The sequence below is a fragment of the Phascolarctos cinereus genome, unplaced genomic scaffold, assembly GCF_003287225.1.
Source record: "Phascolarctos cinereus isolate Bilbo 61053 unplaced genomic scaffold, phaCin_HiC Scaffold_2;HRSCAF=192, whole genome shotgun sequence".
Taxonomy (NCBI): Eukaryota; Metazoa; Chordata; class Mammalia; order Diprotodontia; family Phascolarctidae; genus Phascolarctos; species Phascolarctos cinereus.
Window position 1 is genome coordinate 175688181 of NW_027555625.1, and position 20291 is coordinate 175708471.

At 40.2% G+C, this 20291-nt stretch overlaps 1 protein-coding gene across 1 annotated transcript in view; it reads left to right on the top strand.

The window, feature by feature from the left end:
- GATA4 (GATA binding protein 4) overlaps positions 1 to 20291 on the top strand; it is a 69868-nt gene that overhangs the window by 31301 nt on the left and 18276 nt on the right. The window lies entirely within an intron of this gene.

The following is a 20291-nucleotide window of genomic DNA, read 5'->3' on the forward strand; positions in this document are numbered from 1 at the left end:
CCTTCCTTCCTTCCTTCCTTCCTTCCTTCCTTCCTTCCTTCCTTCCTTCCTTCCTTCCTTCCTTCCTTTCTTTCTTTCCCAAGACCACACAGGTAATAACTGGCAGAGAGTCAGGGTAACTAGGGGGTGAAGTGGATAGAGCTGAGCCTGGAGTCAGGAAGACATGAATTCAAATCTGGGCTCAGACACTTATTAGCTGTGTGACCCTGGGCAAATCACTTAACCCTGTTTGCCTCAGTTTCCTCATCTGTAAAATGAGCTGGAGAAGGAAATGGCAAACCACTCCAAGTGTCTTTGCCAAGAAAACCCCCAACGAAGAGTCAGGCATACCTGAAACAACTCAGCAGGCTTCAAATCAAAGTCAGTCCAGGCACTGTGATAAGTGCTGGGGATACAAAGAAAGGCAAAAGACAGTCCCTGCTCTCAAGGAGCTCACTGTCTAAAAAGGGAACATGTAAATAATTATGTACAAACCAGATTTATACAAGATAAAGTTCCGCAATTTGAGGTCCAGACTTCTTCCCACCTACCAGACTTCCTCTTTATCGCTACAGAGAGAGAGAGAAAGAGCAATAGAAAAGGAATTATAAAGGGACAAGAGTTAGTCAAAAGTTAGTCACAGCAAGTGGTCTTTCCATCTTCTTTCTAGCTTTCTCAATTTCCAACCCAGAATGTTTTAAAAAATCATCTTTTTTCCTCTTGGGACATAGGAGCTTTTTATGTTACCTGATTCATTACTAGTCCTGCTGGTTTCTTATGTTCCATGTTGCTGTGTTTCACTTGGTTTTTTATTTGTTTGTTTGTTTGATTTTGTGAGGCAGTCAGAGTTAAGTGACTTGCCCAGGGTCACACAGCTAGTAAATGTCAAGTATCTGAGGCTGGATTTGAACTCAGATCTTCTTGACTCCAAGGCTGGAGCTCTATCCACTGTGCCACCTAGCTGCCCCCCATGTTGCTATATTTCAGTGAAAATCTTGGCTTATTCAGTATAATTCTTTTTGATTAGAAAATTGTCATTTTCTTACTAAATGTGACTTCAGAAGTTTGGATGGATATTTTCATGACGTTATCCATTATTTGTTTTGTTTTGCCTTTTTCCTCTCTCTGGGAACACCAGACAATGAAACAGCATGAGGAACTCTGGGTTTGGAGAACCCCAGATCTGCTCCATGTTACCTGTGTAACCTTAGGCTAATCCCCTCTCCCTTTTTACCTCAGTTCCTTCTAAGTAAAATTAAGAATTTGCTCTGAAATCTTCAGTCCAGGTGACAAATTAAACAGACAGACAGTGAGAAAACAGCTTTTCCTAACCTTTCTTCTGAAGGTGAGGGTCATAGAATGTTACAACTGGAAGAAACTCTTGGAAGTTTTTAGTCTAATCTCCTTGTTTTATAGATGGGGAAATTGAGACCCAGGGAGGGGAGATTATTCATCTTATGAATGGCATGTCTGGGGGAAAGAACCAGGTCTCCTGAAGGCACTAAATAACTTATTCCTTGTTGAGTAGAGGAATTGAAGCATTAAAAACAACAACAACTGAATTCTAGAAAAGTGGATACTAGATTCAAATCCCTAAAATGAGTCAAGAATAGGAGAAGAGCTGATTGGTGAGATATAAACAATTGAAAACTTTGGCAAAAGTGACAGTGTCATATTGAACAGAACCTAATGAGTAGCTGAGGCTTCAGAAGGGTCAGTTTTTCAATCAGTCAACAGGTATTTTATTAAGCATCTACTGTGATTCCGGGAAAATCAAAGAACAGGTTAGCATGCTCAAAGGTGAAGACTTGAAATGGGAGGTTCTCTTGACCACAGGATGCCAGTTGATTCTGATAAAGAAGAGGAGATGGCAACTAAAAACCTAATCTATCTGGGCAAGTAACTCTCTAAAAGGACTTGTGCAATCATGAGTAAATAAAAAAGAATAACTTAGACCTATAAGAATAGTGACAAAAGGTTAAATGAGACTAGAATGAGTTGAGGTTGGTAGAGTAAGGATGAGAGAGGAAAGGGTTTTGTATGTTTAGAGAAAAACAGAGAATGAGTGACACAGAGAGAGAGCAGCCTCTGAATGACAAATGTTGACTAAAGAAATCTAGGTTCAGAGTTGTCAGGTGACTTTTTTTTTATGATGATACAGGTGCAAAAAAACCAAAGAAGCCAACTGGGAGACCCCATCATAGAATATAAGTCTCTTGAGGGCAGGGACAGTTTTTGCTTTTTCTTTGAGCCCCTAGAGATTAGTACCATGTCTGGCATATAGAAAGTACCTAATATATTTATCCTTTCCCCATGGTTGTGGTGGTGGGGTGTTAGGGGGAGTGGCACCCCAACAATCTGGAAAATCCTCGCACAATTTTTTTGTCCCTCCTTTCGTACCAGAGAAGTCTGAATTTTTTTTCTTTGTCTTTAATGGAGTATTTACAGTGCCTTATTATAAAATTTGGGTTAAGTATTTGGTCATAGGCTCTGTGTCATCTTCAACTTCCCCAAAATTCCTATTTAATTTCTTATGCTAACCTGCCATATAGTGAAGCCTCAATGGGGAGTCTCAATGTGGAAGGGATAACTGTAAGTATTTGTTAATTGATTGGCTTCTATCTTGTCTGCTAAGGAGAATTTTAGGCCACAAAGTATAGAACATAGTTGAGGGAATGGAAGCCCTCCTCCCCAAAAGGCCAGAGAATATCTGCTACACTAAATGAATCAAACTTTTTAATTGCTGTTGAATTTTTTTTTACAAAAGAGGATTCAACCCCATTTTACAGATGATTTGTAATTTGTGTAATGGTGTAATTTTGAACCCAGGTATTCCTGACCTCAAGGCCAGTCCTCTATTTCTTATATCATACTGTCTTTGCAGGATCAACTCCTCTAAATAAGTAAACCTCTTAATCCAGATAAATTATGTTTCAAAATATAGAGAGAGCTTCAATGTGTGATTTACAAAATCTTTGAACATTTCCTATAGAAATCATTCTAATACAAAACCCTGCCCACGAGGAGCTTACTTGTCTAGTTGCTGGAAAGCTGAAAGAATTAATTGCTCTCTAAAGAGATTACTTTAGGATGGGGTGGGCTGGGGAAGTTTGAGAAGAGATTGGATTTGAATTAGATCCTGGGCCATAGATAGGATTTGCTGTTGTTGTTTGACCTTATTCTACAGGCAAAGGACAGTCATCAAAGGTTCTTGAACAAGGACGGGGCTATGAAGCTGTGTTCCATTTGTTTGTTTCTTTTGTTGTTGTAGTTCAGTCACGTCTGACTCCTTGGCAAAGACACGAGAGTGGTTTTCCATTTCCTTCTCCAGCTCATTTTAACAGATGTGGAAACTGAGGCAAACAGGGTTAAGTGACTTGCCCAGGGTCACAGTTAGTGTGTGTCTGAGGTCAGATTTGAACTCAGGAAGGTAAGTCTTCCTGATTCCAGACTGACACCCTGTTCACTCTATCCAGGTAGTGAGATGGGAAAAATCTTTCTGGATTAGATGTTACACTAGATGTTAATCATAGATTTTTCTTGGCTCCTCCTCCCCACCCCTCAGCTAGAGCCACTGGACCCCACAGCTCCTTAAAAAGCTTGTTGAGTAACAGTCCTGAATTAGTGTGATGAGAAGATGTAAAAGGCAGGGAATCCCAGCTTAACCTTGTTTGGTTAAGTAATCCCACCCAAAACCCTCAAGAGGGTGAAAAACACATATTCGTTTTCCTTGTCCCCGCACACATACCCCACCCCTCCCAGAGAATGTAAATCTCCTCTGAAATACCTCCATGGCATTCAGAGTAATAAAGAGGTCACATCATATCTCCATAAATCTCCCTTGCTGGCCTGTGGTTTTGCACTGTGAAAGGAAAATTGTTTCCCCTTGGCGGCTGCAGGACTTTAAGGAAAAGCCTTTTCCCTCCTTCCTCATTGTCTGGGTCCCTAGGGGAGCTGTTCAGGCAATTTGTTGCCTGAATTAGTGTTTCCTTTCCATCCTGCCAGCCCGAGGGAGAGGAGGAAGGTGGGGCAGTTTCAGGCAACTGGATTGAAAACTCAAGTAAGCAGCCCTCAAGCAGTAAAAATCATTTGGCTGAGTGGTCAGGGCTTCTTAATCATTCTAATTAATATAAGGAATGGGATTATCCTGCTTCTGGGTGAGCATATGTAAACCAAAAAAAAATTTCCAAACAAATCCATTTGGCTGCTTGTGGCATTGACTGCCAAGGACTTCCCAGATGGATCTGGGCTGTGCTGAGAGATGAGGAAAAGCCCAAAGGGACTTGAGCAGACCCAATAGTCTGGAGGCAATGCTTCCAGAGAAAACAATATCTCACCACCACCCCACTGGGGAAAGGAGGACCTGTAAGCCAACAGGTGACACTTCTCTTCTAAAAACCTTCACGTACATCATCATCAAGGCACAAAGAGTAAAGCTGACCATGACCCCTCCCTATTCAATGAATTCTAGTGGTTCCTCATTGTCACCAGGATTAAATATAAAATCCTCTGTTTGGCTTTTAAAACCCTTCACAACCTGGCCCTTTCCCTACCCATTACTCCCCATCTCATACTTTTTGATCCAATGACGCATCTATTGACTCTAGGCATTTTCTTTGGCTATCTCTCACACCTGGAATGCTCTCCCTCCTCCACTCTGACTACTGACCTCCTTGGAGTCCCAATGAAAATCCCATTTTTTGCTGGAAGCCTTCCCTAATCCCTCTCTTAATTCTAGTGCCTTCCCTCTGTTAATTATTTCCTATTTAACCTGTATGCAGCTTGTTTTGTATATATTTGGTTGCATTTTGCCTCCCCATTTAGATTGAGGGCCGGGACTGTCTTTTGCCTCTTTTTGTATCCCCAACTCAGCACAATGCCTGGCAATTAGTAGGCTCTTAATGAATGTTTACTGACTGATTGACTATCACTATAATCCCCACTCTATAGATGAAGAAATTGAGGCTGAGAAAGATTTTGTGACTTCCCTAGATAGCTCATAGATAGCAAGTGTAGGAGACAGGATTTGAACCCAAATCATCCTGACTCCAAGTCCAATACTCTCTCCACTATACCACCTAGATGTTTAACACTTTGCATTACCTTTATTTGTAATATATTTCATGGACAAGAGCCAAGATGAGAGTATGTGGGTAGGTTGCCATCTATGTCATTAGAGATAGCAGATCCACTGAAGTAAACTATACCCCCTCCTCTCCATGTACATTGTCAGATTACTGAGGTCAGGAATTATGTCATTTTCCATGTTTGTATTACCAGGGCTGCACAGAGTTACTTACGTGTAGTAGACACATAACATTTGTTGAAATAAAATTTATTAGTGAGATTAGCATAGTGGTACACAGCAATAATCAGGCTAAAGGCGAGAGGAGGCTGAGACCAGCAGAACTCTTGAACTCTGAAGTTCAAGAGGGGCAAGTCTGATCTGGTGTCAGCATCAAAATGGTGAGCTCCCAGGAGTTGGGGCAAGGAGGGGAAATTAGGATGTCTGAAGAGGGACAACCTGGCCCAGATCAGAAACTGAGCAGACCAAAGCTTCTGTGCCAAGCAGTCAGTGAGGGACTAAGTCCATGAATAGCCAGCCCCTATGCAGCCCCTGCTGAAACAGGGAGAACCAGTCTTGAAAAAAAGAAAGAAAGAAATGTTGAGTAATAATTTGAAAAAACTGTATTAAATGAGTGGAGGGAACAGGGTAGTCAGTAATAAAGTTGCTACCTTGGTAGACCAATGCCCATTTCTGGTGCAGGAAAAGAAGAAAAACAGATGTTCCCAGGCTTAAGGTGAATGTGAGGTTCTAGGACATTTTCTGGTGGGAATTTCTCTAGTATCATAATGTTACTCTCAGAATAATTTTCAGTTCCTTCTACAAGACATTTGGAGAATACTTAAAAACTCACCTTGAGTGTCACAGATAGGAGGAAAAGAGAGAAAGAATAGAACAGATCCAGGAAATAATTCCTGACTCTACATTCATATATCACAAGCCAGGTTATGAGGGTTCAGCTAGGTAAAAAGTACTTTTTATGAAACAAATCTATTCCATGGACGTGTACTAGTGTCCTAGAGTTAAAGGACAAGTCCCTGGGGTGGATAAAACTTTTTGGTTTGTGCTATGCTGACCTGGGTGAGGCTGACCCAGAGGTCTTGGAAAAGGATCCCATGTTCTGTTCCTTGCCATCCTTATGGGGGGGGGGGGTGTTTAAGTTCAGGCAAGTGAATATAACAAGTACTCCTTACCCCCATACCTTTTCACATACACATGGGATCTGTGAACAGTCATTCTATGGGTTGTGCCATGGAATGATAGGAGAGCAAACTCCATTCACTTGAAAAGTCATGTGAAATGCTCAGAAAGGGTTCATTTGATATTGGATTATGGTCCTATGAGAACCCCTGAGGTATAGGGTCTAATCTTACCCATCCCAACAGGACTCCACTACTAACCCAAATCAGCTCAATTACCAAGTCTTGGATTGTAGTCCCAGCTGTCACAGTAAATAGTTGTTTGACCCATGAGAAAGCCACATGACTCTTATGGGACTATTTCTTCATTCTGTAGAAAGTTTAAAAAAAAAAGGCTGAGAATCTTTTCTTATTTTTTGCTGGAAAAAAAAACCAACTGAGGCCATTTGTAGAAAGTTCTGCCTTCTTCCCTTTTTCTTATCTCAGCCTCCCTCCATCATCTCCTTCATCAGCTGAAGAATTGGTCCTTCTCCTTGCCAAGGCAAACTCCTCTACATGAGCCCTTGATCCAATTTCATCCCATCTTCTCCAGCAGATTGCCCCCTCTGTCATCAACACTTTCTCACTAATCTTAAACTCTCTCTCTCTCTGACTGCTAGCTATGGCCTTTCTTGCCTATAAACATGCTCATGTTTCCCGAGTCCTCAAAAAAACCTTGCTTGATTAATCCATGCCTAGTGGTTACTGACCTATATCTCTCCTTCCTTTCATTGCCAGACTCATTAAAAAGGCTGTTTACAATCTGTTGCCTCCACTTCCTTCCTCTCACTCAACCCACTAGTCTTCCTTCTGACCTCATCTGAGGTCAGAAAAGTTACCAATGATCTCTTAATTGACAAATCTAATAGTCTTTTCTCAATCCTTATCCTCCTTGACTTATGCGTTCTTTTGACATAATCGATCACTGTCTTCTCCATAATTCTCTCTTCTGGTTTTCATGACACTGTTTTCCCATTTGACTGGTCCTCAGTCTCTGAATCTTTGTCCAAGCCACACCCACTAATTGTGAGTGTCTTCCCATACTCCATCTTTAACTGTCTTAATTTCTTTATGTATACTATTTCATGTGGTGATCTCATCAGCTGCTATTGATTCAATTATCATCTCTATATAGATGATTCTCAGATCTATTTATCCAGCCCTAACCCCTTTAGACATCTCTAACTGGATTGCCATAGACATTTTAAGCTGATGTCTAAAACTGAACTTACTATCTCTTCTCCTGAGCCTTCCCTTCTTCCTAATTTTTCTATTATTGTTGAGAACACCATCATTCCCCCAGTCATTCAAAGTCAAAGCCTACATATCATCCTTAACTCCTCACTGTTTCTCATCCCTCTCCCTGCCTCAAGTCTCTCCCCACTCTGGTTGATCCTCCACTCAGCTGTCAAATTGATCTTCCTAAAGAGCAGATCTGACTATTTTATTCCCCTATTCAGCAAACTCCAGTGGTTCCTTATCACCTCCAGGATCAACCATAAGTTCCTCTATTTGGCATTCAGAGACCTTCAGAGCCTGGCCCTTCCTACTACCTTTTTAGTCTTCTTACACTTTACCCACCCCGATGTACTCTTTAATACATTGATGCTGGTCTCTTTGCTGTTCCTCCCACCACACTCCATCTCCTGATTCTGGGCATTTTCATTGGCTGTGAAGCAAGAAATTTTTTTTTAATTAAATAAAAATTCTGGAGGAAAGAACCTGAAGCAATATTTTAGAATAGAAAGTGTAACTTTACCCATGTAATGGACTCCCTGTAAATAAAAATAGACCAAACAGAAGTCAATGACTTCTTAAGATAGCAAGAAATATTAGAACAAAATCAAGATTGAAAAAATAGAAGAAAATGTAATGTATCTGCTGTCAAAAACAAATGACCTGGAGAACAGATCATTTTATTTTAAGAATCATTGAATATCCTGAAAAACCATTATGGGGGGGGGAGCCTAAACACTTTTTTGGGGGGGGAGCAAGGCAGTTGGGGTTAAGTGACTTGCCCAGGGTCACACAGCTAGTGAGTGTCGTGTGTCTGACGCTGGAGTTGAACTCAGCTCCTCCTGACTGCAGGGCCTGTGCTGTATCCGCTGAGTCATCTAGCTGCCCAATAAACACTATATTTCAAGAAAAATAGCCAGATCTATTAAAAACAAAAAGCAAAGTAAAAACAGAAACACTCCATTGATCACCTCCTGAAAGGGTCCCAGAAGGAAAAGTTCTAGGAATATCATTGTTAAAAATCTTCAAAGGGCATTGAAGGAGTTAAATAAGACAATGGATCTAGGCATGAGTTGGTTCTGTTCTGATGGTTTTAGGAGGGGTAAGAAAAATGAGAGTAAAAGGAACACACTAGTGTATAAAGGAGAAAGAAGGGAGCAGAACTTATTCAATTAGAGTGTTCAAGAAGAGAAGTATACAAACATGGAGGAAGGGATGAGAAACAGGTATTAGATGAACTTCATATGTTTCAACAAGGGAGGGTGAATATACATATATACACAAAAGAGTTTGGGTGGAAATATATCAAATTGAACAGGGAAAAAATAAGTGGGGATAGGGAAAGAGAAGGTTCAGTGGATCCTCAGAAGGGGATTTAAATTGGGAGGAAAAAAGAAAGAAAATTTAAAGATTAGTGCTTGGGGTCTGGGTGAGGAGAAAAGAGAAGAGACAGATAGAAACAAATATTCAGTTTTAAACCCCGGTGTTGACACATTTCTTCCCTTACCACTTCTTCCTTTTGAAAGGGAGAGAGGTAGAACAGGAAATCATAACTTGGTGGAGGTGGGGGGCGGGGAGGGAATCTGCAGCTAGTTTTGAGTTGATAGACTCAGTGTGCAGAAGACCTACATTTTCAGACATGACTACTATGTTGATTTATCTTGCTTAACCATGCTTATTTCTTTCAAGGCTGTTTTGTTTTGTTTTGTTTTTTAATGGAGAGAAATGGAGGGATGGGAGCTAACAATAGTGATGACAAAGACAGAAAAATTTTTAAAAGCTATTGAAGTAGTTTTAAATATTTAATTTATATTTAATGTAAAATGCATATAAAAGAGCAGAAAGAATTTCAGAGGGAAGCACAAATAAACAAGTCAACTTTGATTATAATATATACATGATTATTATATACTTTTTTTTTAGGCAATTGGGGTTAAGTGACTTGCCTAGGATCACACAGCTAGTAAGTGTCAAGTGTTTGGTCTGAGGCCAGATTTGAATTCAGTCCTCCTGACTTCAGGGCTGGTGCTCTATCCACTGCACCACCTAGCTACCCCTGATTGTTATATACTTTTTAAAAAGCAAACCATATGGAGTGTTCATGATTTCATAAACAATTCTCTTTTTAAATTCTGCTTTGTATATGGAAGTGTTTTTATATTTGAAGTATTAATTTCAGACCAAAAATAAATTTTTAAGCTTTCTAAAAAATGGAAGAGGCCTTTCATACTCTGCAGTATTAACATCTTTGTCTTTCTTGGTGCTACCCAGCACATAAAGTGACTTAAGGAAATAGTAATAGTCAACAAGCATTTTTAATAGTGTTTTATTTTTCCAATTACATGTAAAGACAAATTTTAACATTTATTTCTTTAATAGAGTTCCAAATTTTCTCCCTTCCTCCTTTATCCCATCCCTAAGATGGTAAGCAATTTGATATAGGTTAAATATGTGCAATCATGTAAGACATATTTCCATATTAGTCATGTTGTAAAAGAAGAAATAGACCAAAAGAAAAAAGAACACAAAAAATAAAGAAAGGGAGAATAGTATACTTCAATCTGCACTCAGACTACATCAGTTCTTTCTCTGGATGTGGGTAGCATTTTTCATCCTGAGTCCTTTAGAATTAATTGTCTTAGATCATTGTATTGCTGAGAATAGCTAAGTCATTGATAGTTGATCATCATACAATATTGCTGTTACTGTGTACAGTGTCCTCCTGGTTCTGCTATTTTACTTTGCATCAGTTCATGTAAGTCTTTCTGGGTTTTTCTGAAATCTGCCTGCTCATCATTTCTTACAGCACAATAGCATTTCATTACATTCATATACCACAACTTGTTCAACCATTTCTCAACTGATGAATATCCCCTCAATTTCCAATTCTTTGCCATCATAAAAAGAGCTGTTATAAATATTTTTGTTCAAGTAGGTCCTTTTCTCTCTCTTTTAAAAAAATCTCTTTGGAATATAGAGCTAGTAGTGGTATTGTAGGATCAAAGGGTATAGTTTGATAGCCCTTTGGGCATAGTTCCAAACTGCTTTCCAGAATAGTTGGATCAGTGCATTAGTGTCCCGATTTTCCCACATCCCCTCCAACATTTATCATTTTTCCTTTCTGTCACATTAGCCAATCTGATAGGTGTGAGGTGGTACCTCAGATCAACAAGCATTTATTAAACACCTAATATATATATGGCATTGTGCTAAGGGACATGAGATACAAGGAAAGGCAAAAAATAGTCCCTGCTTTCAAGGAACTCAGAGTGTATTGAAGGTAGACAGAAAACAGGCAAACAACTTTGTACAAACAAGATAAGGACAGGATAAATTGGAGACAAACAACAGAAGGAAGAAACTAAAATTAAAAGGTATCAGGAAATGCTTCTTGTAGAAGGTGAGATTTTTAGCTGGAACTGGAAGGAAGCCAGAGAATTGAGGAGGGGTAAGTGAGAAGGAAGATAATTTTAGGCATTGGAACAGCCAATGAAAATTTCCAGAAGTCAGACAGGTAAGAGAACTAGCTAAGTGAAGGATGGACTGGTGTGGGGAGAGATGAGGCAAAGAGATCAACCAGAAGGCTGTAGTCAAAATCCAGGTAAGAGGGGATTGAAAGCCTGTGCCAGGATGATTGCAGTGTCAAAGCAGAGAAGAGGGTATTGTCCATATTACGTAGGTAAAATGGACAGAACTAGGTAATCAGTAGTATATAAGGAAGGTGGAGAGAAAGGAAATAGTAAAGAAAGCAATGTGACTGATTCCTCCTCAATGCACATTCATTGAACACTTAAATGTATGTGTGGTGCTGGGCACTGCATGTGAGGAGTTTTAAGACAATCTCTGCCCTCACAGAACTAACTGTCACTGGGGAAAGGAGACAGCTACATTACTAGAAAGAGACTGGTCTTAGAGGCAGTAGATCTTGAGAACAAGTCCTGGCTTAGGTACTTAACCAATTGTGTTGAAAGCAAGTCACTGAACCTTCTATAAAACAGGGCTATAAAAAATAAAATAAAATAGGGTTATAATACTTGGATTATCTGCTTTACAATCTACTGTGAAGATAACATTATTGTTGAATATACATTGAGCTATTATTGAACTGGTATTTCTAACTTACCCTGAGATCCTCAGATGAAAACTACCAAAAATTCAGCCCCATTAGACTTTTTTTTTTGTTTTAATCAAATCCCACTAAATTTAAAAATATATATATATCCTTTATATACTTATCTGTGAACACAAGGTATTCCCCTAGTATTCCCTTAACGACATTTTTAGCTTTGTTATCCCAATGCCTAACTGTTTTTTAGACTAGACCTGTGATTTGGTCCATTGGTAGAGAGAATTCCTGGTTAGGAAACTCCCTTTAGAGTAGCCTGGGAGCACTGAGAGGTTAAGTGACTGGGAACCAAGTCTTCCAGACTCCAAGATCAGCTCTCTATGCATGTGCCATGCTGCCTCTCACATGGCACATAACAGGCACTTAATAAATGTTTGTGGGTTGGTTAAAACCATTGGGAGACATTTTCTTAGGCCTTACAGGTAGAAACTCTTTAAGATTTTAGTACCCTAATAATCAACAAATAGTTGCTGAACACCCACTGCGCAGTGTGGGGGATATAGAGAAAGATATGCAGGCACAGCCCCTGTCCTCAAGAAGCTTACAGCTATTTGAGCCTTTACACCCGGTATTGGAAGGAATGGAGTATGTATTTATCCATTTGGTCATCCAAGGAAAGGCAAAATCGCCTTGGAGCACAAGGGCATGTATCCCGGGTGGGGGAAGGCCCACAAAAGGAAGTGTAGCATGTTTTAAATAGACTATCCCATAAGTGTAGAACTGTAACAATAACATACTCATATGATGCTTCATGGTTTGCAAAGTACTTTTCTTCCAAACAAATTCTACAAACATTTTTTAAGCACCTACTATGTGCAAGGTAATGTAATAGCAGTAGATCCATCTGTTTTCTTAGAAAATAATCCATTCTTGGGGCAGCTAGGTGGCACAGTGGATAGAGCACAGGCCCTGGATTCAGGAGGACCTGAGTTCAAATCTGGCCTCAGACACATAACACTTACTAGCTGTGTGACCCTGGGCAAGTCACTTAACCCCATTGCCTAGCCAAAAAAAAAGAAAAAGAAAATAATCCATTCTTGGCTTCTTGGAAAAACAGTGCTCACCTTTCAACTATATCATATGTGTGTGTATGTGTATACATACACATATATAGTGCATTGTTATATTATTAATATATTCAATTATATATGTGAACCATATTTAAGTTTTATTTACCTGTTTGATCTGGACCTATCATTTCTTTGGTGTAGGGAGTTCCCAGCAAGAAATTCCCTCTACCCAAGCAGATGAGCACCTACTTAGCAATTTCTAGGACCCTAGGAGATCAACTAACTTGCTCAGGGTCCTAGAGTCAGTATATGTCAGAGGAAGGACTTAGAACCAGGTCTGTGGCACCCAGGAAATGCCACCAAGGTCCCTCTCTATCCACTACACCACACTGCCTTTTTCATTAACCTATTTATTTTAACATTTTATCACAAGGGAAACAAATACGGAAGTCAGAACGACCTAGGAATGGGAAGAAAGGGCCTAAGTTCCATTGGCTTCCAATTATCTCTGGGTTCCTGGCAACTGGTAATAACAGCTCAAAGTTACCTACAAAGCATTTCCCACCCCCACCCACCCCCCAGCAACCCTGTATTTTCTATAATACAAGTATTATTATTTCCCTAGGAAGGAGAGGTCTGAGAAAATTGTTTGTGGTTACATACAGCTGAGCTGGGATTTGAACCCAAGTCTTCTGACTAAATTTACCATGCTATACCATGCTAACTTATTAGGGATCTTGCATCTGCCTCAATTGCTGAACAAACTTGACCTTTGTTTCCCTGAGCCTAGGGAAAGACTGGTCTCCCTCACTATACTCCTTTCCACATCTGTCAAATTCACTGCCACCTTCATCCAGCAGCCAAGCCTCTGGGTAAATTCCTCATTCTGTCTATCTACAGAGACACAGGGGCAATGCTCTGGCTGCAGCCAGGCTTGCTTCTAGGAGCTTCTGTTTGGCAGCCAAGGGCTTCTAAAAAAATGTGTTTTTATCAACCCATGTCTGGGCACTGCATGTGTTTCTCCTCCCTCCCCTCACACAGCTTCGAGCCCACGCAGCCTAGAGCCTGGATTGAGACAAAGCCCAGAAGACTAAAACCTCAGGGCTATAGAGAGGTTTTGCCAGGACACAAGGTTCTGCAGAGTTGATTGTTCTGCCACTCCAGGCTCCAGTTCTGCTTTTAAGATCAAGCCCTGGCTGCCAGGCAAAGGATTTAGAACCAAAAGGAACTGTCTAGCCCAGTGTCTTCATTATGCAGTTGAACAGAGACCCAGGGAAGTTAAGGGACTTTCCTGAAGTCACAAGGTAGTAAATATCGGAGGCAGGATTTAAAATCAGTCTTCTGATTCTTCTCTGTCTCCTTCATTGTTTTATCATCCTCCTGCCCCCCAGTTTGATCTCATCTGTTTCAATAGGTTAGTGATCACGTCTATATCCAAATCTATATCTTGATCCCTAATCTCTTTGCAAAACCCTATTCCTGAATCTTCAACTGACTAATGGGTATCACAGTATGAATACCCTACATTACAAATGCCTTATTAGTGCCTCGAACTCAACATGTCTTATCCTGAACTCTATGTATTCCTGTTCCTTGAAACTTCCTCAGAAGTCAAGCAAGCAAAAGCAAGTCAAGCATTTATTAAGTGCATACTATGTGTTAGGCGCTGTAATGGAGATATAAGTGCCCCCCCCAAAAAAAATGGCCCCTATTTCCAAGGAGCTCTTGGTCTGAATGCAGACAATTGGCAACATCTGTCCTCTTCTTTTAATGCACCTAGCCAGACACCTAATTCAGGCTTTCATCACTGTAGCCTGGCCAACTGGAGTAAGCCTACTTAGTCTCATTCCATCCTTCATACAGTTGCCGAAAGAGTTTTCCTAGGGAACAAATCTAGCTATATCACTCCTGATTAGAAATCTCTATTGGCTCCCTATTGCTTTTAGGATAAATTCAATTCAACAAACATTTAGTAAATGCTTGCCATGTGCAAGACACTATGTGAGGTATGGTGTTATATCCCCATTTTTTAAAAAAATCCCTTCCTTCAAGGAGACTTTTCTATTGGAGAGATATAATTTGTACATTAGTAAGCAAATAAAAAGTAATTTCAAGAGAGAAGGAGTAACAACAACTGGGGGGAGGGGAAAGCAGGAAGGGCCTCACATAGGAGATGAGGTCTGAGCTATGCTTTGGGAATAGCTAGCATTGTGAAGTTGGTAGGGACAAATAAATGCATTCTATCTTTACAAAGGCATGGAAGGGGAAGATAGAATGTCATGTACATGGATCAGCCAGCAGGCCAGTTTGATTTAATAGAGTGCCCAAAGTCACTCTAGGATTTAATTCCTCTTTCTATTTTTTCCCCTCCGTTCTCTGAGGGAGGTACTATGCTGGGTACACAGGGAAGCACCCAGAGTATGGTAGGCACTTAATAAATGTATATTGAATGATTAGTTACTTTATACCTCTCTTGTGCACTTGAGTTCTCTTGTCTTCTAGGTATCTGTGTGCATTTCTTATCCTTTTGCTATATCTGAGCTCCATGAGGGTGGGGATATGTAATTTACCTGCATATCTCCCTAAACTTTAAAGCACAGGACTCTACAGAAATTCTTGGTGAATTGGACACTTTGGGGGTTCCAGTTGGGGAGGAGGCAGAAAAAAAGACAGTAAATGTCAAAGAAGAAATCCACATCCTGAGGGATTAGGTGGTCTGGGACCAGTAAGCTTACCCGGTGATTGATTCCTTGTGAGCCCTTCCCTGACCGCTGCAGTGGTCATTAATTAACATTCTTTGTCAGTTGTGCCTCTGTGACTTTACCTGTGTTGACTATCAATGCTGGTGCCGATTCCCTGCCTACAATCTTGCATTAAACAAACACAGACGCAGCTTTCTGGTGGTAGGTCATGGGTCATAGGAAGGGGTTGAGAAAAGGACAGCTTCCTAAATCTCCACACCTCTTTCTTTTCCACCAGAGCACAAAGGTCTATCAGGTGCCCCCCTCCCCCCAGCCTCCTAATTATAATCCATCATTGTTATCAAGTTTGATGTTTGCAAAGCACTTTATTGCCATTGTTGTAAGTTTTTCCTTCTATTTACAAAGCACTTTACAAGGCTGGTTATGAGTCCCACCCCACCCCCACCCCAACTCTATCTGGAGGTAACGTTAACCCAGCTCCAGGGCTCCATAAAATGGGCCGGGCAAATTCCCTTGATGCCAAGCACTAGGCAGAAGCTTTAGGGATGATAGCTCACAGGTGCTTCCGCCTTTCTGCCCTAGAAGAGTAAACTCACAGGTTACTGCAAAAATAACAGTGCCCTCTGGAAAAAACTGAACCACCCTGCCTCTTATGAGGTAGCCAAGTCACAGAAAGGTTAAGTTATGACATCATGGCTCAGACCAGCACAGCAGTTACAGAGCTTGGGACCAAGGGCTCACAGCCCTCCCTAAGTGAGCTAAATTAGCTCCCTAAGGGCCCTAAGTCTATAGGACACTTCAACACTAACTTTCTAGCCTGTGGAGTGCATAAAAGGGTTCAGGGTAGTCACATTTAATTTAAGGAAAATTACATTTGAGAGGAGAAGTAGGTTGTGCACAAATAAATCATGAGAGTTTCTGACTAGACTGGAAAGTAGACGGTACACTGAGATATGGGACCCACAGTGGCTTCTGCTGACTTCTAAAGACCTCTAATCTAATTTGTCCGTTATCAGCCACCCATTGTGCAGATACACTGTCCTCCCCCCCCCCTTCCTCTCGGGAGCAGTAAATTTACATTATGAAATCTGTCCCTTTCTTATTGTAGTTCCAAGAATCCCTCCTCCATCACTACACTTCTCCCCACCCCCCTAATTCCTGTGATTGCTACTAACAAGTCCTCTCTCCTAAGCCTGTGTCTTGGACCTAACTTTGACCTTACTCTGTCCTTGCCTCATTCTCCAACATACCCCAAACCATAAAAGAAAAATTCCATTTTTCAACCCGATTCTTTCTGAAAAACAAGCATTTTAAAAAATCTCTTATGTGCCATAGGCACTAGGAATAGAAATACAAAAAGCAAGACAGATAGTCGCTATTCTTGAGAAGCTTATATTTCACTAGACTCTATTAGAATATGACCTTGTTTTTTGTCATAGGACTCCTTTGGCAGTCCAGTGAAGACTATGGACCCTTTCATAGAATAGTGTTTTTAAATTGAGGGAAATGTTAAATTTCAATTAGAGATAAAGATTATTTTTTTCCCCATCCAAGTTCCATAGGCAGCCTGAAATCTATCCACAGAGCCTGTGGGCATCCATGGACCCCAGGTCAAGAATCCTTTTATTCACTGAATATACCATATTCACAAAGAAGCAAATAGAAGATACAAAAGGAATAGATACAAAATAGAAGATACAAAGTAATTCAAAAGGGAAATAGGGTACTAACAATTAGGGTAATCAGAAAATCTCAGTTCCCAGATTCAAGACTCATTTTGGTGATGAGCTTAGCATACTCTTTCCTGTATTCTGTGGCCTGGCTCCCCAGAGAGAGTCCCCTGGGGTCAATATTCTTCCTCCCACTTCATTGTATCTTAGGCAGCACTTAGTTGATCTGATGCTCTTTTTTTTTTTCTTGTTGAAGATGAAATAGTCTTGACCCCCTGGATCTTTTAAACTATTTCTAAGTAGTACCGGTCATGACTTTCATGTAGACTTTAGGATCAAAGCTGTAGAGTTGGAACAGACCTGAAAGGCCATCTAATACAACTCCATCATTTTATAGATGAGGAGATTGAGGCTCAGATTGGCCTAATGTCCTATAGGTTGTGTTAGAGGTCAATTTTGAGCCCAGGTCCACTATACCACATTGCCCAAGAGGCTCCAAGTCTTAAAAGGACATCTAAGTGAAGTAAGTTTTGAAGGGTCAGTTGGAGATGGCTGTCTGAAAGAAAGTTATTTCTTTGGGTATGTATTTATGAAGAATTTGTGCCATGTTAAACCAGTTTAGTTTATTATGATGTGAGAAAGTTCCTTCCAGCCCACAGATCTCCAGGAAAGAGAAAGCTAAGAGGCGTGAAGAGTGGGGAATCGGGCAGCTGGGCAGTGAAATGTTTGCCTGGGACTCATTCCTACCTGGTACAGCCTCAACTCTGCTACCCTGGACAAGTCACTTCCCCTCTGGGTCTTAGTTAGAACGCTAGAATAAATAATCTGTAAACTCCTAACTCTGAGGTTTATTTCTAGTTTTTGTGGCTCTCTTAAAAAGAAGGTTCTGTTCTGGCTAGAATTCTTTATTCATTTGTGTGGCTGTGGAGCCCTCCTGTGGCCACTGCCACTACTGGCAGGCTTTTACTGAGTAGCTTGAAAGTATAGAATCCCAGTCAGAGAATTTAGAGCTTACAGATCATTTGCTTGTTTTCTAAGGAGGAAAATGAAGCTCAGAAAGTAAGCTGAAAGATTTCAAGGTCTCACATGTAGTGAGAAGAGCCTGTATTTGAGAACAGGCTCTTAGACTACAAGGTCAGCTCTTTCAACCACAACAGCTTATCTTGCATGGAAGGAACCAATCAATCAATCAACCAACAAGCATTTATTGGCACCTTCTGTTGCCAGATGTTGGGGAAAGCAAAACAAAACAAAAAACATAATAGCTCCTGCCCTCAATGAACTTATAATCTATTAGGGGAAACAACAGGTACAGTTATAAGCAAATACGTAGACAAAGTAAGCCAGGTAGAAGTGTGAAAAGCAGCACAGAAGATACAAGTAGACTCAAGTGATGGAGGTAGGAATGAGAACTCTCAAGACTAGTGACCAGTGCCCATCCTATGCCCACCTTCCTCTCCCCCCACTCTTGTCACCTTGGCAAGCTGTTTCCAAGGCTAAGAAGCTTGGTTCTGGGAAGCTATAGAAGTGCTGGTTTCTGGTGAGTTGCCTCATTTCCTGAAAGGTGGCTGACCTTGGCTGAAGAGTTTGCAGTGTAGTACAGGTGCAAAAATAGCTGGCCTTGTGACTGTGATGTACACAAACAACATGAGCAAACAACCATTCACACCTGCCTGGTGTTTACCTGGTTGGGACACTGACTGACTTGGTTTGCAGGTGCAAATGACTGATTCGATACCCAGAGTTAGGACCCAAGCATTCTCTTTTGGATGAGCCAAACCTCCCAGACTGTGGCCCTGATACAAACAGATGATAGGATCATCATACAGTCTTTAAAAGAACTGGGATTTTTTTTTTCTAAGCTAGGGCTTGAAAGAACAAAGGCAGCTTCAGGGGGACAGAAATAAGACAAGGAGACCAATGGGTGATAGTTACAAGGAAGCAAATGTCAGCTCTATATAAAGAAGTTCTCAATAATTAGAGCAGGCTATAAATAAAACACACACACCCCACTAGTATATTGTTATTTATGTTTTTGAAGTTTTGGTGGCTGCTAAGCTGGGAATAATAAAATAAGTTAAATGGAAAAGAAAAAAAAAATAAGATTCTTAGAGCCTGAGTGACTGGCCAATATAAACAGTACAGGATGACTCAAACTCTCAATTGTCAATGAATTTTTAAAAGATAGTAAGCTCCTCATCCCTGAGGATGCTTAAGCTGTGCCTGGAGATCATTTATTGGAAATGTAGAGGAAAAACTTTTTTAATTTGTCATTTTGACACCCCTCCCTCAATAAATCTCTTCCCTGTAACAAAGAACTATGTTTAAGTAAAGCAAATCAATACATTGACTGTGTCTGAAAATATATCACTCATTCCTTACCGGTACTGTACCTTCTCTCTGCAGAAAGGGAGGAGGCATTCTTCTTCATCAAGGTGTCAGAAGTGACTGCATTGATCTGAGTTATTATGTAATTTTTCTCTTGCTTCTGCTTACTCTTACTCAGTTCATGCAAACCTCAAGTTTCTCTGAATTTTTCATATTTGTAATTTTTTACAACACAATATTATATTCACATACTACAAATTTATCTAGCTATTCTTAAATAAATGAGTATACACTTTCCAGTTCTTTTTTACTATAAAAGGTGTCACTATCAGTATTTTTGTACTTTTTAGTATAATGTACATCCCCCCTCTCTCTTGGGGTGTATGCCTAGCAAGGTATAATGGTATATACTGGGTTTTAGGGGGTGTGTGTGTGTGTAGGTTTAATGACTTCTATTGTGACACTTATGGATATTTTGTGTGTACTTGTGACCCTTGGGAGTATAGCAGTAGCAGAAGTAGCTCTCATCAGCTTGTGCCTTCCTTAATCGTACAAGTCGGTATTAAATATGGAGGCTGTAATATATCAGTTGTCCACCAGGTGATGCTATACCCAAACTATCAGCCCAGTGGTATTTCAAAGTCTGTGTATGAGCTTTATATAGCTTCTTGTAATGTCAAGTTGAGCAGCTCTGGGGAGCTGGGCAAGTTAAAAACTACATTGGCTGAGTGCTGAATTTAGACTAAGAAATGGAAAAAATTCAAGAGATGAAACATTGCTGATAGATAGGTATAGATAGATATAATATATTACAAATATAAATAAATATCTTATAATATATAACAAATATAAATATAGATTATAAATATATATGTATATTTTTAAAGGAAAAACTATAGATATGTTTCCTGGACTTTCCTTTACTATAAATATTCATCTCAGGACACAATGAGCATATGGTGGCTACAGAATTTATTAGACATAGTCAAACTAAAAG